This window comes from Callithrix jacchus, chromosome 10, assembly GCF_049354715.1.
Source record: "Callithrix jacchus isolate 240 chromosome 10, calJac240_pri, whole genome shotgun sequence".
Lineage (NCBI taxonomy): Eukaryota > Metazoa > Chordata > Mammalia > Primates > Cebidae > Callithrix > Callithrix jacchus.
This window is the reverse complement of record NC_133511.1, coordinates 106,001,621-106,015,537: the sequence shown is the minus strand read 5'-3', so window position 1 is coordinate 106,015,537 and position 13,917 is coordinate 106,001,621. Positions and strand designations below refer to the sequence as shown.

At 32.9% G+C, this 13,917-nt stretch overlaps 1 protein-coding gene across 43 annotated transcripts in view; it reads left to right on the top strand.

The window, feature by feature from the left end:
- The window catches only part of LRRC4C (leucine rich repeat containing 4C), a 1,379,884-nt gene that overhangs the window by 637,622 nt on the left and 728,345 nt on the right, over window positions 1–13,917 (top strand). The window contains exon 6 of one of the 43 annotated variants that reach the window (XR_013523384.1): window positions 690–13,857. The exons of the other annotated variants lie outside the window; for them this stretch is intronic. The gene's annotated coding sequence lies outside the window, so the exon portion shown is untranslated. Of the gene's footprint in view, window positions 1–689; window positions 13,858–13,917 lie in introns of those variants that run through there. 43 annotated transcript variants of the gene reach the window in all.

Genomic DNA, 13,917 nt, shown 5'->3' with positions numbered 1-13,917 from the left:
TTTCACTTTTGCCTTTTATGCTTGACCAGAGAGCAAAAGTAACAATTTCAGAAGTTTATCTTATTCTTAGGAGTAATTAACTTAGAATCCAGTGAAGAGTCCTTGTAAAATAGAAGGTTTCAGCTGCAAGCTTGCTTAATTATGGCCCTCTTGCTTTTCTATCACTGCTACCCATTGCCTAGCATGTGACATCTGACCTCTAGATAACAACTAAGTAAAGAATCAGGGTTTGAAGTTTTGCCAACAAAGTGAAAACAGTACTGTTTGTACTTTTTTGAGTGATTCCAACAAGTGTCTTTGGGTGGTTCAAACTGGACACGCTAATTCATTTCAACAGCCACTTTACTGCAGCTGATAAGTTAACACCAACTATGATAATATCCTCCACCCTCTTTGCCATAGATCAGTTCAGGGCCTGACAGTGTTAGGAAAGGAAATAATCCTTGTTATTGGGACCCATGGGAAGTCAGCTGCATAACTAAGAAAAAAATAAAAATCAAATTGTTATTGGTGACCAACCTACAAACAAAGATGAATCACAACCTTGCCCAAGTCTGCTCTCCTTTGAGTTGGGGTTTCTTTCATTTTTCATAAAGTACTTACCAACTGTTGAACTTAGTATGTAACTCTACAGAAATGGGGGGCTACCTGTCAAAATAAACTCTGACCACTTAGTCTTGGTTCAGCAGGAGAGCAGCTTCTCTTCCTAGAAAACCTGAAACACTGATGCAAAGGAGTGAGGAAGTCTGCAGCTGGCTGGGCTTTGGACATCAGGAACAGTCAGTAGTTGATACTACTGCTTTGGTGGACATTCAAAGCAAGTATGTGGTATAATGAGATATTAGCTTGTATTTCATGTATTAATGAAGCAATGGAAAGTTGAGAAAGAACTGTATATGACTCCCTCTAGCCTTTTGGACATACTGTCCCATGTGTTATTTGAGAATATTCATCCATATTCAACTGCAGTTGTTGAATAAATTTTGGTAATTAACATTTCTACTATTTCCCTTTTTAGTGTTTTGGTCACATCAAAGTTCTTAACAGCCCATGCTTGTTTTTCTTCTTTAAGGCCCCTAAACATGTGATTTCTTTCTGCAGCTTGTCTTACTGGTAAACACCTATTCATCCAACAAGACCCTGCTCAAATGTCTTGTTAACAGACTCTTCTATCGAGTCTTCTTTGAATTAGACTTCACCCCATACATTTCCAGAGGCAATAATATTTATTTTTAGTGCTTTCATAGCAATTCCTGTGGGACTTTAAAAGCACCTCACTGTGTCTTTATTATTAGTTTATTTGTATGTTGCCTTTCAATATAGAGTGATATCCTAAACGCAGGAATTACACTGTTTTTATTTTTGCAGCTCCAGCACCTGACACAGTGGTTGATAGATGTTAGGATCATATCAATATATAGGTTTTTAAATTTATGGATAATTATTAATAATTTGATGAATGAATAACAGTAGGAGCAGAATAGAGTTTTTTGCTTTTCTTTAGCACAGATCTTGATTTAGAGGATATTGTTCAAATGTCATTAGTTTTGGCAACTTTGGCAAAATGAATAGCCTTTAAATGTGTTACATAATTTTCAAACATTCCAAAATACTTGGAGTTAAATATCATCCATTAAAATAATTTGAGCAGCATTCAGCTATATTCAAGAACAAATATGTAGCAAAAAGTCTGTATTGCCAAAGAAACTACTAATATCCCTAAGCAACTCTGTAACCATATGTTGCTCTGCAAAAGCAATCCAGAATGTTTCTGCTCTACAGTTCCAGGGGCTGCAAACCTTTCCATCTATAAAGCAAGAATAAGAAGGCATCCAAAATCTCAGCTTGCTCTATGGTTATGTGTCCATACTGCTTCAATATTGGTAGGACTTGATGATCTGAAGGAGTAGGCAAAAGCATATTTTCAATTCTTTTCTCATCCTCAATATTATAGGAAGTGATGCTTAAATTAATACTCTTTATTATACTTCACCTTATTTCCCATTGAAAAGATATTTGCATCAAAGAAGAATTCAGATATCTTGTTTATGATGATATAATCATTTACATAGAAACCACTTATGACGTAAACATTACTATGGCTTTAGGTGGAAGAATGAACAGCAGGAAGTGTTGAATTATAACCAAGGTTTTGTTTGTGCATTATTATATTTAGAAACCAGCATAAAACTAGAAAAATGTAGCATATGTGTTGAGCAAAAAATTACTTACATCCTGTGAAAAATATTTTAAATAATTATATTAGGATATAGTATTATAAATATTTAGATTTATGGCTTAGGTAGTTTTGATGACTGACTGCATTGGGAAATAGAAAGAATGGAAGCTTTGTTATTCTAAGATGCTTTAGTAATGTTTCAGAGAAAGATTTTGCAGACAAATTGTCTAGTCCAAGCCCTTCATTTTCCACAAGAAGAAATGAAATCCCAGAGAGGGTAAACAGCTTGATCTCGGCTAGACAAGGAGAGAGTGGTAGAGCCAGAGCAGGAATGTTTAGGCTTGTTTAGTACGTTTTTTTTGCTGTCAGTTTTCTGAGTTCAAAATATGGTAGGAAGCATTTGCATAAAACTTTTCCATATCCAAATCATTTAATGCTAAAAACCTGAATGTTTCCATCTTAGTATAAATGTGAACCATGTAAATCAAAGAGTAAAGCACAGCTCACAGCTGCACGTTATCTAAATATATATAAAGAATTTGTTCCTACAATATGTCAATACATGTTTCCGTTAGCCTAAAGACTGAAATATTCCTGACATTAGCAAACTACAAAATATTATTTGTAGAAAACGGGAAAGGCTTTTGCATTCTAGTTGCATAATCCTAATGTAAATTTACTTATTTTCACCATGCCAGAGAAAAATAACTTAAATAATATAATTCAAATAGTCAAAGCAAGGAAATGTTACATTATCTATGTGCATATATGTGCATGTATATTATATACACTTATAGGCTACATATTTGTATTTAGGTTTGAGTGTGTGTGTGTATGTTTGTATACACACAAAATAAAGGGCAGTATACATACTGTTTTGTTCAAGTATAATTTTGGCTCTACAGTTTTTAGTTAGACACTATTTTATGAAGTTATCAATTAAAAATATTACATGAATCTGTTATATTGTTAGACTTCTAACCCTGTAGAAGAGACTCTAAAATAATCTAAACAAGACTGTAAAAGATAACTTAATTGTTTTTATGTTTGATGAGTTCCTGTTCATCTTCTCTGGAAAAGGTCATGCCTCTTTATCACTGAGGTGATATATCTTACTTTTTTTTTTTTTTTTTTTTTTTTTTTGAGACGGAGTTTCGCTTATTACCCAGGCTGGAGTGCAATGGCGCGATCTCGGCTCACCGCAACCTCTGTTCCTGGGTTCAGGCAATTCTCCTGCCTCAGCCTCCCGAGTAGCTGGGATTACAGGCACGCGCCACCATGCGCAGCTAATTTTTTGTATATTTAGTAGAGACGGGGTTTCACCACATTGATCAGGATGGTCTGGAGCTCTCGACCTCGTGATCCACCCGTCTCGGCCTCCCAAAGTGCTGGGATTACAGGCTTGAGCCACCACGCCCAGCCTATCTTACTTTTCTTAATCCTTCATATATGATATTTCTGTACTCACTTGATAGAAGAAATATGTAAAATCCTACACAATTTGCCATCTGGATCTGGGAGAATTAATGATTATATATTTAGCTGAAGGTACACACATGTACACTTACATGCACACACACGAAGATACTCATTTCATTATCTAAAGAAAATAAATAAAATGAGGTAGTTTATTTTTTCAGTTTAAAAGCATCGACAGCCTGAGCATTCGATTACTTCTCTCTCGGAGCCCACAAGCTAGAATTAACATGTTGATACATATTTATAACTGTGTTATCCAGGTTTTAATAATAGATTTTAGTTAACCTCAAAGAGTTAGTATAAGTCTATCTAGAAAGACAATAGCAAAGACTCTTGTTTTTGCTTCTGGTTTTAGGCTTAAGAGGAACTTCTTTTTTGATTTTGTTCTTTTTATTCTTCTGTCATGTAAGAGATAGACTATATACGATTTTCACAGATGTGTATAATAGAAAATAATACCTGCTTGGGAGGGTCTTTGGCTTCCTTAAGGAATGAACAAATTAGTATGGCCCACTGTTTTTAAATCTGAGATGAAACCTGAGATGTATTTTTAAGCCTAAAATGGATTTAAGTAAACAGAGTCAGCAACCAGCCTCCTAGATATGTTCAATTAAATATTTAAATTTGAGTAGCCATTAAGTACTTGTATCATATTAGAAATGTGTTGTTGTGGTTCTTAAGTGCATGCTTTAATGATATTGGGAATGAAAAGCTTTTAACTTTATTGCATACTTTATTGTATGTTGTGTGATTATTGGATTGTTTTCAAATTATTAAGTTATCAAAATATATTATATAAGTCTTAGGAAAATGGAGTTTGTCATGTTTTCAAAAGATAGTAATATTTCTCAGGTTTTTTCTTTTTGCTGTTAATATTATTGATTTCTTTTAATAAAAGAGAATTTCTGAGTATATATTTATATCATCTTGAAACTCTTGTTCTCTGTGCATAGGGCAATATTTTAGTTATTGAACTGAAATTCTTCCAGTGAAAATATATTCCTGAATTCTAGCCAGTCCCTTACAGTATTTGAGAAAATTATGAAAAAAATTTAAAAAAATCAGGACAACTTGAATTGCTGGTTGTGTCTTAATTTGTCCAATTGGTATGAAAGCTACGTTAATAACCATTTCAAAAATGGAACCAACTGAAAATAAACTTGATATGGATAATTCCAGCCTTTCCAATGTCTCATTTTTGTTGACCAGCTCAATATTATTTGACTTTTAATGCTTTTTACGTGTTTTAAAAGTAAAAGACCTGATTTTTCTCTGTAAGCAGGAATCATTTTGGCATATTTAAAGGAGGGGGCGTATGGCACATACCCTTGGGCAGAATCTCTCGCACTGTGACTTTGTGCTTCTGCTTATTCTCTTCCTGCCTCAAAAGTAGCTGCAGCTCATCAGGACTCTATTCACAGTAATTGGTGCAATCTTTTTGGAATCCTTCAGGCTGTATAAATGTCAAATGTTGCTGCTATTGCTGTTATTAATGGGACTTTGGGTTGAGAGAGAGAAAGAAGGAATAGCTGGACTGTATTAACATGCATTGACTGCATATTGACTGCAAAGAACTGTATCTCCAGGAAGGAAGTTACATTTCCATGATTAAGTATGCAATTGAGAGACAGCAATCTGGTTAAATAGAGGAATGATTTGCTCTTTAACAAGCAGTTAGTTCTACCTGGAAGGGAAAATAACTATTTCTCTCCCTTTTATAAATCTGTCCCTGTTTAGTGCTTTGGGGACTGCATAAGGGTACACCACACATAAAGGAATCTTCACAAGCCCTGCAATTTCCTCATTTTATCCTGCTGTATCCATTGAGTATATGTGAGACCCCCCAGAACACAATATGTGAGACATACATAAAATGAAAGAAAAAAAGTACTGTTTAATTTTTTCTTTTTTTCTTACAAAAGGAATATAAAACTGGCCTCTTTTCTTCCAAGAATCCTTCAACCTTTTCTATCTTTGTGGCATCCATTCAACATGTGTCAACACTAAGTGGACTCTGGCAGAGTCTTTAATGGGGACACGTCGTGTCTTTTGCCAGGAGAGGAAAAGAAACACTCCCCTATATTACTCTACTGTTCTCTGAAGGAAATGAAGGTGGGGAAAATGAAGGCCAGGTCAAACCATCTATGTACTGTGACACATGCCTCCGCTTTTGTGCACTTTAAGATTATTATACATTACACTGGATAGCACTTAATTATTTAAAGTGACTTTTACTTTATTATTATAGCCAATGTATGATTGAGTCCTTGCTGGGAATGCCAAGTTCTTCTGTTTCTGAAAGAAAGGACCAAGTTTAGATGTCAAATAGAGATGCCAGAGTGTAATTTAACAGGCAGAGAGGAACTAGGCCGTATTCCAATGAAGCCAACCTGACTGGGTAATTCTGCAGAAACTGAGTATGGGCAGTCTCCTTTAAGAGAAGAGGTGATGGAATCATCTGGACTTTCAGTAATCCCATACTCATCATTTACATCTGGGCAACATGGCATAGTGAGAACCGTCATTTTATACAAACTTTAGATAGAATTTGTACTCTAAAGATTGATGATTCAATATAGGTACTCCAATGACCAGGAGAAGCTGAATAATTAATTTAACTTCCCTGAGTCTCATTTTCTCTCTATGTAAAAAGGAAGTTTTAACATCTACCTCAGAATTGTTATTAAGATTAAGTGAGGCTAATGTATGTGGAAGCACCTATATAATGTGCTTAGTGGGTACCTGATAAACATCAGTTCCCTTCTCTTTCAGTTTGAAATGCCATTATGGTCTCTGTAATGGCCACTTAGAAGCAGGGACCAACTCACTGTAAAATAGCAGTGACCAGCCGTGGCAGTCTGGCAGAAGTGACAGTCGCATTTTATATTAGTACATATGTTGTAAAAAGGCATAATTACCTTTACTAGTTCTCTCTGTGGCCAAGAGGCCGACACTATGACCAGCTGAGTAGATAGATAGCACTAACAAGAAATAATGAATAAAATTTGAGTTCTGAGTGGTGGCAGTTTTACTCTGGGTTTCCCCCACTGAGACATGTTGACATTTCTAATAATGTGGCACTGTGACTTGCAGGCCTGCCTAGAAATATGTATTGGGTGCTTCGATTAAGAAGACTATTAGCATGATGAATAATGTCTGTAACGTTCATGAATTTAGTGAGTAATAAGAGAATACTTAGAAAAACAGAGCTTGGTGGGGTGCATATTTAAACTTGGGGAAGATTTCCAGTAGTGGAAAGATGAGTCCAGAGATTAGAGATGATGGATTTTTATAAGCTGCCTTATCTGCCACCTATTTTACATATGAATCAAACTCTACTTAGGATGGAATGAAGAGGCTTTCCTACTTTATATGTAATTCATTTTAATTTTAATAACAAAAATTTTAATCTACTTTTTAAATTTTGAATTTTATGCTAATATTCTATACATGTTAACAGCTTTAGTGAGGTTTAATACAATAATATTCAAAAATTGGAAATGTACCATTCTATATTTTTTTGTAAATGTATGGAATTGTATGGTCATTGCCACAATCCGGCTTTAAGATATTCAGTCAAACTCCAAATTTCCCTCATCCCCTTTGAAGATATCTCCCATTTCTACTCCCTGCCTTTGGCAACTATTGATCTGTTTTGTCTCCATAAATTTCCCTTTTTTTGACATTCCACATTCATTAAATCAGACAATACATAGTCTTTTGCATCTGGTTTCTTTCACTTAGTATAATATTTTTGAGGTCCATCATTTAATAGCATGTATCAGTAATCCTTTTTTTTTTATTGTTGAATGGCATTTTATTTTTATAGTTACATCACATTGTATCAATTATTGGGCTATTATGAATGATGCTTCTATGAACATCGTGTAGATGTCTTTTTATATGTACATTTTTACTTGTCTTGGGTAGATTTTTAAGAGTGGAGTTTCTGTTTAACACTGTAACCGCCAAAATACTTTCTCAAGCAGCTATACTATTTTACATTTTTATTCATTTTCCATTTTTATTAGCAATATATGAGCATTCCAGATTTCTACACCCTTGCTAACACTTCATATTATCTGTTCTTTGTTAGAAGCTATACTGTGGTATTTCATTGTATTCATTTGCATTTCTCTAATGATAAAAGATGCTGAACATTTTCATGTGCCAGTTAGCTATTCATGTATCTTCTTTGTCAAATGTCTGTTCAAAACATTTGGTTATTTTATAATTATTCATCTTTGTCCAAATTATTTATCTGATGAAGGATTATAAATATATATTCTCCTACTATGTTGCTTATCTGTTTTTTCTTCATTTAAATTAATTAATTAGTGTATTTATTTTTACTTTTCTCCTACCCTTAGAAATCATTTTTTTGCTTGCTGGTGTCTTCTGAAAAACAGAGTTTTTAAATTTTTATAAAATAAAACTTATTATTTTTTCTCTTATTTATTGGGCTTCTGTTCTGTATTTAAGAACATTCACCCAACCCAAAATAATAAGAATTTTCTCCTATGTATTTTTCTATAATTTTAAATAATTTTAGTGCTTATAATTAGGTATATGATTAATGTCATCTTAATTTTTGTATACAGTGAGATAAAAGGCTAAGTTATTTGTTAGTAGATATACAATTATCCCAGCAATATCTTTGAAAATACTAACATTTTGACATTGAATGCTTTGATACCTTTATGAAAAATCAGTTGAGCACACAAACACATAGACCAATAGAACAGAATAGAGAACGCAGAGAGAAAGTCACTGATTTATAACCAACTGATTTTCAATAAGGTATCAAGACCATTCAGTGAAGAAAGAACAGACTCTTCTATAAATAGTACTGGGAAAACTGGAAAAATCTATATGCAGAAAAAAAGGAAACTAAATCCCTATCTCAAACAATATACAAAAATCAAATCAAAATGAATTAAAGACTGAAATGTAAATACTAAAAGATAACATTTGGGAATCACTTAAGAAAATTGATCTGGGCAAAAATTTTTTTGGTTAAAACCTCAAAAGCACAGATAACTAAAATAAAAATAGACAAATGGGTGGGATTCTATTAAATTTAAAAGTTTCTGCACTACAAAACAAAAACAAAATTAAAATGAAAAACTATCAACAAAGTGAAGAGCCAGACTACAGAATGGGAGAAAATATTTGCAGACTATCTAACTGACATGGAATTAATAACTGGATTATATAAGTAACTCAAACAACTCAATAAGCTAAATTACAAATAATCCTAAAATTAAAAGAAAGAAAATTATTATATTGGAGAGATATCTGCCCTACCATTTATTGCACAGTAGCCAAGATAGATAATCAACCTAAGTGTCCATCAGTGAATGAATAGATTTTTTTAAAAAACGTGGTTTATACATACAGTGGAATACTATTCAGCCATAGAGAAACTTACAATCACATTCTGTCACTTACAGTAACATAGATAGAACCGGAGGTCATTATGTTAAGTGAAATACTTCAGGGACAGAAAGACAAATACCTCCCAGCACTTTGGGAGGCCGAGGAGGGTGGATCACAAGGTCAAGAGATCGATACCATCCTGGTCAACAAGGTGAAACCCCGTCTCTACTAAAAATAAAAAAATTAGCTGGGCATGGTGGTGCACGCCTGTAGTCCCAGCTACTCGGGAGGCTGAGGCAGGAGAATTGCTTGAATCCAGGAGGTGGAGGCTGTGGTGAGCCAAGACCGCGCCATTGCACTCCAGACTGAGTAACAGAGTGAAACTCCGTCTCAAAAAAAAAAAAAAAAGAGACAAATACCACATGTTCTCACTCATTCATATGCAGGAAGTAAAAAAGTCAGTCTCCTGGAGGTAGAGTAGAATGGTGGTTACTAGAAGCTAGAAAGTTTACTTGGCAGGTGTAGATTTGTTGGTTAGTGGTTACAAAAACAGATAGTAGGAATAAGTGCTAGTATTCAGTCGCATAGTAGAGTAAATATAATTAACAATAATTTATTATGCATTTCAAAATAGCTAGAAAAGAGTATTGAAAATGTCTCCAACATAAAGAAATTATAAATGTTTAAGGGTATAGACATCCTTATTACCCTGATTTGGTCATTATAAATTATCTGCATGTCCTAAGATACCACATGTACATAAATATATACAACTATTACACATGAATAAAAAATCAATTGACCATACTATTCACTAAACTCTAGTCTTTTTGAGTTATTGCCAGGTTTTGCACTAATGTCCTTTTTCTGTTCAAGAATTAATTCAAGGGTACCATGTTGCCGTTAGTCCTCATGTCACTTTAGTCCCTTTTGGTCTGTGACAGTTTGTTAGTCTTTCCCTATGTACCATGACCTTGTTTGAAAATGCTGGTATTTTCATTATTTATTTGTTTATTTTTAAATTTTTTTTACAAGCATTCTATGGTAACCTAAAACACAAATATTAGGGAAAATTGGGTGAAGGGCATATGGGACCTCTTTATATTATGTCTACAACTTATCTATTATTTTTAAATTGTTAAAAAAATCAAAATTTTATTAAAGAAAAAGTTAATCAACTACACCTGTGAGGATTTGCTTTTCAAATCTCAAATCTATGATAATTTATTTTATTCATATCCTTGCACCAGTTATAGTCTCCCTCAATTATTGTGGCTTTATATTAAATTCTGAAATCTGATAGTCTATATATTCCAAATTTATTTTTTTCAAAACTGCTTGCCTTTTTATAATCCTTTCCATTTCTATATAAATTTAAGGAGAAGTTTGTTAATTTCCCCCTAGAATTGTGTATTGGAATTTTGATAGAATAGTATTAAATTTACAGGTTAATTTGAGAATTGCCATTTTTAAATTATTGTTTATTTCAATCCATGAACGTGAAATACATCTCCATTCATATATATCTGTAATTTCTGTCTGCAATGTTTTGTAGTTTTCAGTGCATAAGTCTTAAACTTCTTTGGTCAGATTTATTTACTAGTATTTTATTCTTTTAAAATATTTTGTGAGTGATTTTTTTCCCCTATTTCAATTTAGGATTTTCTGTTGCTACTAGGCAGAAATAAAATTAAATTTTGTATATTAATTTTGTATTTTGCAAAGTTATCTTGTTTTTTTCTTTGATTTATGTATGTGAATTTCTTGATATTTTCCATGTACAGGATTATTTTGTCAGCAATTTTACTTCTTCTACTGACGTCTAGATGTCTTTTGTTTATTTATTTTCTTAATACACTGAGTAGAAACTCCAGTATTATGTTGACTAGAAGGGGCAAGAGCAAGTTTCTTTGTCTTCTTTCTAATGTTAGAATGAAAGCATGTGGTTGTAGTTTTGTAAATGCTTATTGTCAAGATGAAGGTGTTCACACCTATTTCTAATTTTCTGAGAGTTCTTAAAATTAATAAGTGTTGAATATGGTTAAATGCTTTTGCTGCACTTTTCAAGATAATTTTTTTCTGTATTCTATTAATACGGTGTATAAAATGAATTGGTTTTCAAATGTTAAAATAACTTTGCATTTCTAGAATATAATGTGTTCTACTTCCTACTCTTCATACTGGCTAATTTCTTTTGAACCCTGATTTTTCCTTCTGCCATATCTAATCTACTGTGAAACTTCTCTACTAATTTTTTTTCATTTTTTGAGATTTTCATCTCCAGAATTTTTATTTCTCAAAAAAAGATATATATACTTTTATGACACTATTTTCAATTTATTGGTGTCTTGCTTTCTTTACATCAAATAACAATGTTTGTTTCCACCTCTTAGACAATATTTATAATACTTATACCAAGCATTTGTCTGCTAAATCAAACATATGAGTATATTAATTAGACAGTTTCTATTAATTGTTTTCTATTTTTATCCATTTAGTATGGCTGTTACTTTTCTGTTTTATTATACTTCTTATGCCTTTTTGTTAAAAATCAGATATTTTATATAATGTTTCACAGTAATGCTAGATTTCTACTTTTGCTTTTTTTAAAAATGAAGTTTGTTGACATTAGTGGTATTTTGTCTTTTTTTTAATTTAGTTAATTTTCTGGATTAATTTTGAAATTTGTCTTCCCTATGATATGTAGTTGCTGATGTCTCTGCTAAGACTTTTTAAATTAATTCTTGATTTTGCTTTTCACTATAGCTTTCTAGAGTCTTTCTATGTATCTTGAGTATGTTAATAATTAGCCAATGACTCATCAGAATTTATGATCAACCATCTCAGACCAGTAAGCCTTCAGTTTTCTGCAGATGCAGCCTGTGGTGGATCACATTCAAATTTCAGCCAATTTTCAAGTCTTCCCTGTCATTTATTTTCTGCTGGGCCCTTTTGCATCTCCTATGTTTATACACATAGCTTCAGGGTTGACCAAGACTATGTGGCTAGCTTAGAAGCTTCTAGTTTTTAACTGCATATAGCCTCAATCAGGAATATATTTTCCCCAAACATGCAACGTGAAGCTTTGAAAAATCCTTGTAATTTCTACTAACAACACCAATAGGCTTAGTGGCATTGCTGCCAACATCAACTACAACAAAGGTAACAGTCCTCCTTGCTTTACTCTTCTCTGGCTGAATCTCCATCCAGTGGTGGAAGTTGAGAAGTAACAGAATTTCAGGGCAAGAACATTATAAAGTCCTATTGTTCTTACCTGTCCTTCTGCAGTTTTTCATCTATAAATGCCTTGCAGATTTTTTTTTATGACTTTGGTTTATTCCCAGAGTGCTGAAATAGTTATTTTTGTCAATTCTGTGCAGTGGTATAGTCGCTTTTGCAGAAGGAGATTTGCCTATCTTCTTAATTGCCCATACCTGGATGTCCTACCAACTCTTCGGCACAGATTTGCCAAGCATTTTATTGAGAACGGATTCATCGTTAGATAACATTTGAAACCTAATATAAAGAAGAAACAAGATAATGTATCATTGGATACCTCTTGCCTTTTAGACTTTCTTTAAAATTTTCATAAGAAATGAATTGTCCGTTTTTCTAAAACTGAAAATTTCCATGTCATTGGTTCAGGATATATATATAGGCATTATCCATATGTATTATCACCTGTTTTATTTTGTAATCTTTCATAGTAAGAAAAGTGAAATTGTTTATACCTGTAGAGCAGGACCTCAGTGAAGTGACAGGTTAAGAAAATGGGTGAAGTTATGAATCGGTTAAGGAAATACAGATTAAACTCTTAGAAACTATGAATCTGATTTCTTAATTTAGTATGTACGCTATTTATTTACATATATCTTTGGAAACCGATGATATGTAAGGTTATTGAGTATCATTTCAACATGACATCTCAATCTAAAATAATATATTTAAAAAGAGAAAGTGTAGAATCTTGGTCATAAAAATATTTTGAAAAAACTGTGCTTGCATTTGTTTTTAGGAAATAAATCATTTCTTTCCTCATCATAGAAACTGAACAAGAGTAGGAGAAAGGAATTAACTTAATCTTTCTTATTATTAGTGATAATGATAATAGCGCCTTATGTTATTAAGCAACTGAGAGTTTAAAAAATACAACTTTTACATACCAGAGCTTATTTGATATATGTAGCAATTTAGTGTTGCAAGATATACCAAGTGAGATTTATTAGGTACCTATTCACACACTGAGCCAATGATTGGACAGATAAAGATGGAATGGAAAGTCTTAAGATCCAAGAAGTTGCAATTCTTAGTGGGAATAAAACACTAAATAGACTATTATAGTGCAATGATTTTTGTCACAAAGATGATTTTCACAGATGTTATGAATGTAACCTGAGGAGAAGCATCTTAACCTTGGTTTCCTAAGTATGATAGTGCTACAATATAAACCGTATCAGTAAAGATGAGTGAAAATGATGAGAGAAGAGAGAAGAAATCTTATACTTTTTATAAGTCAGACATTGATCAAGACACTTCAGTTGGGAAATTCTTTTTAACGAAGGCAATTACTCAGTAAAGATCTTTTCATAATCTTAGGGAAAAACAAACAAACAAATCAAATCTGAGGCCCATTATGCATAATTAACTTGAGTGAATTTCTGACATGATTTAAGTGTGTACAGAGATTTGCAGGCAGCAATGTGTGGTATGCTGTCAGAAAATCATAGAAGTATAAAAGAGGCTTTATAAGTATTGTTATGCTAAAGTTAGGGAAAAGTGAAGGCTTGACCTAAGGCACTGGCAGTGAGAAAAGAGAAAAAGAATTCTAAGCATTTGAGGAGTCAGCCAGCTCGGGCAAAGGTTGACAAGTTAAACTTAAC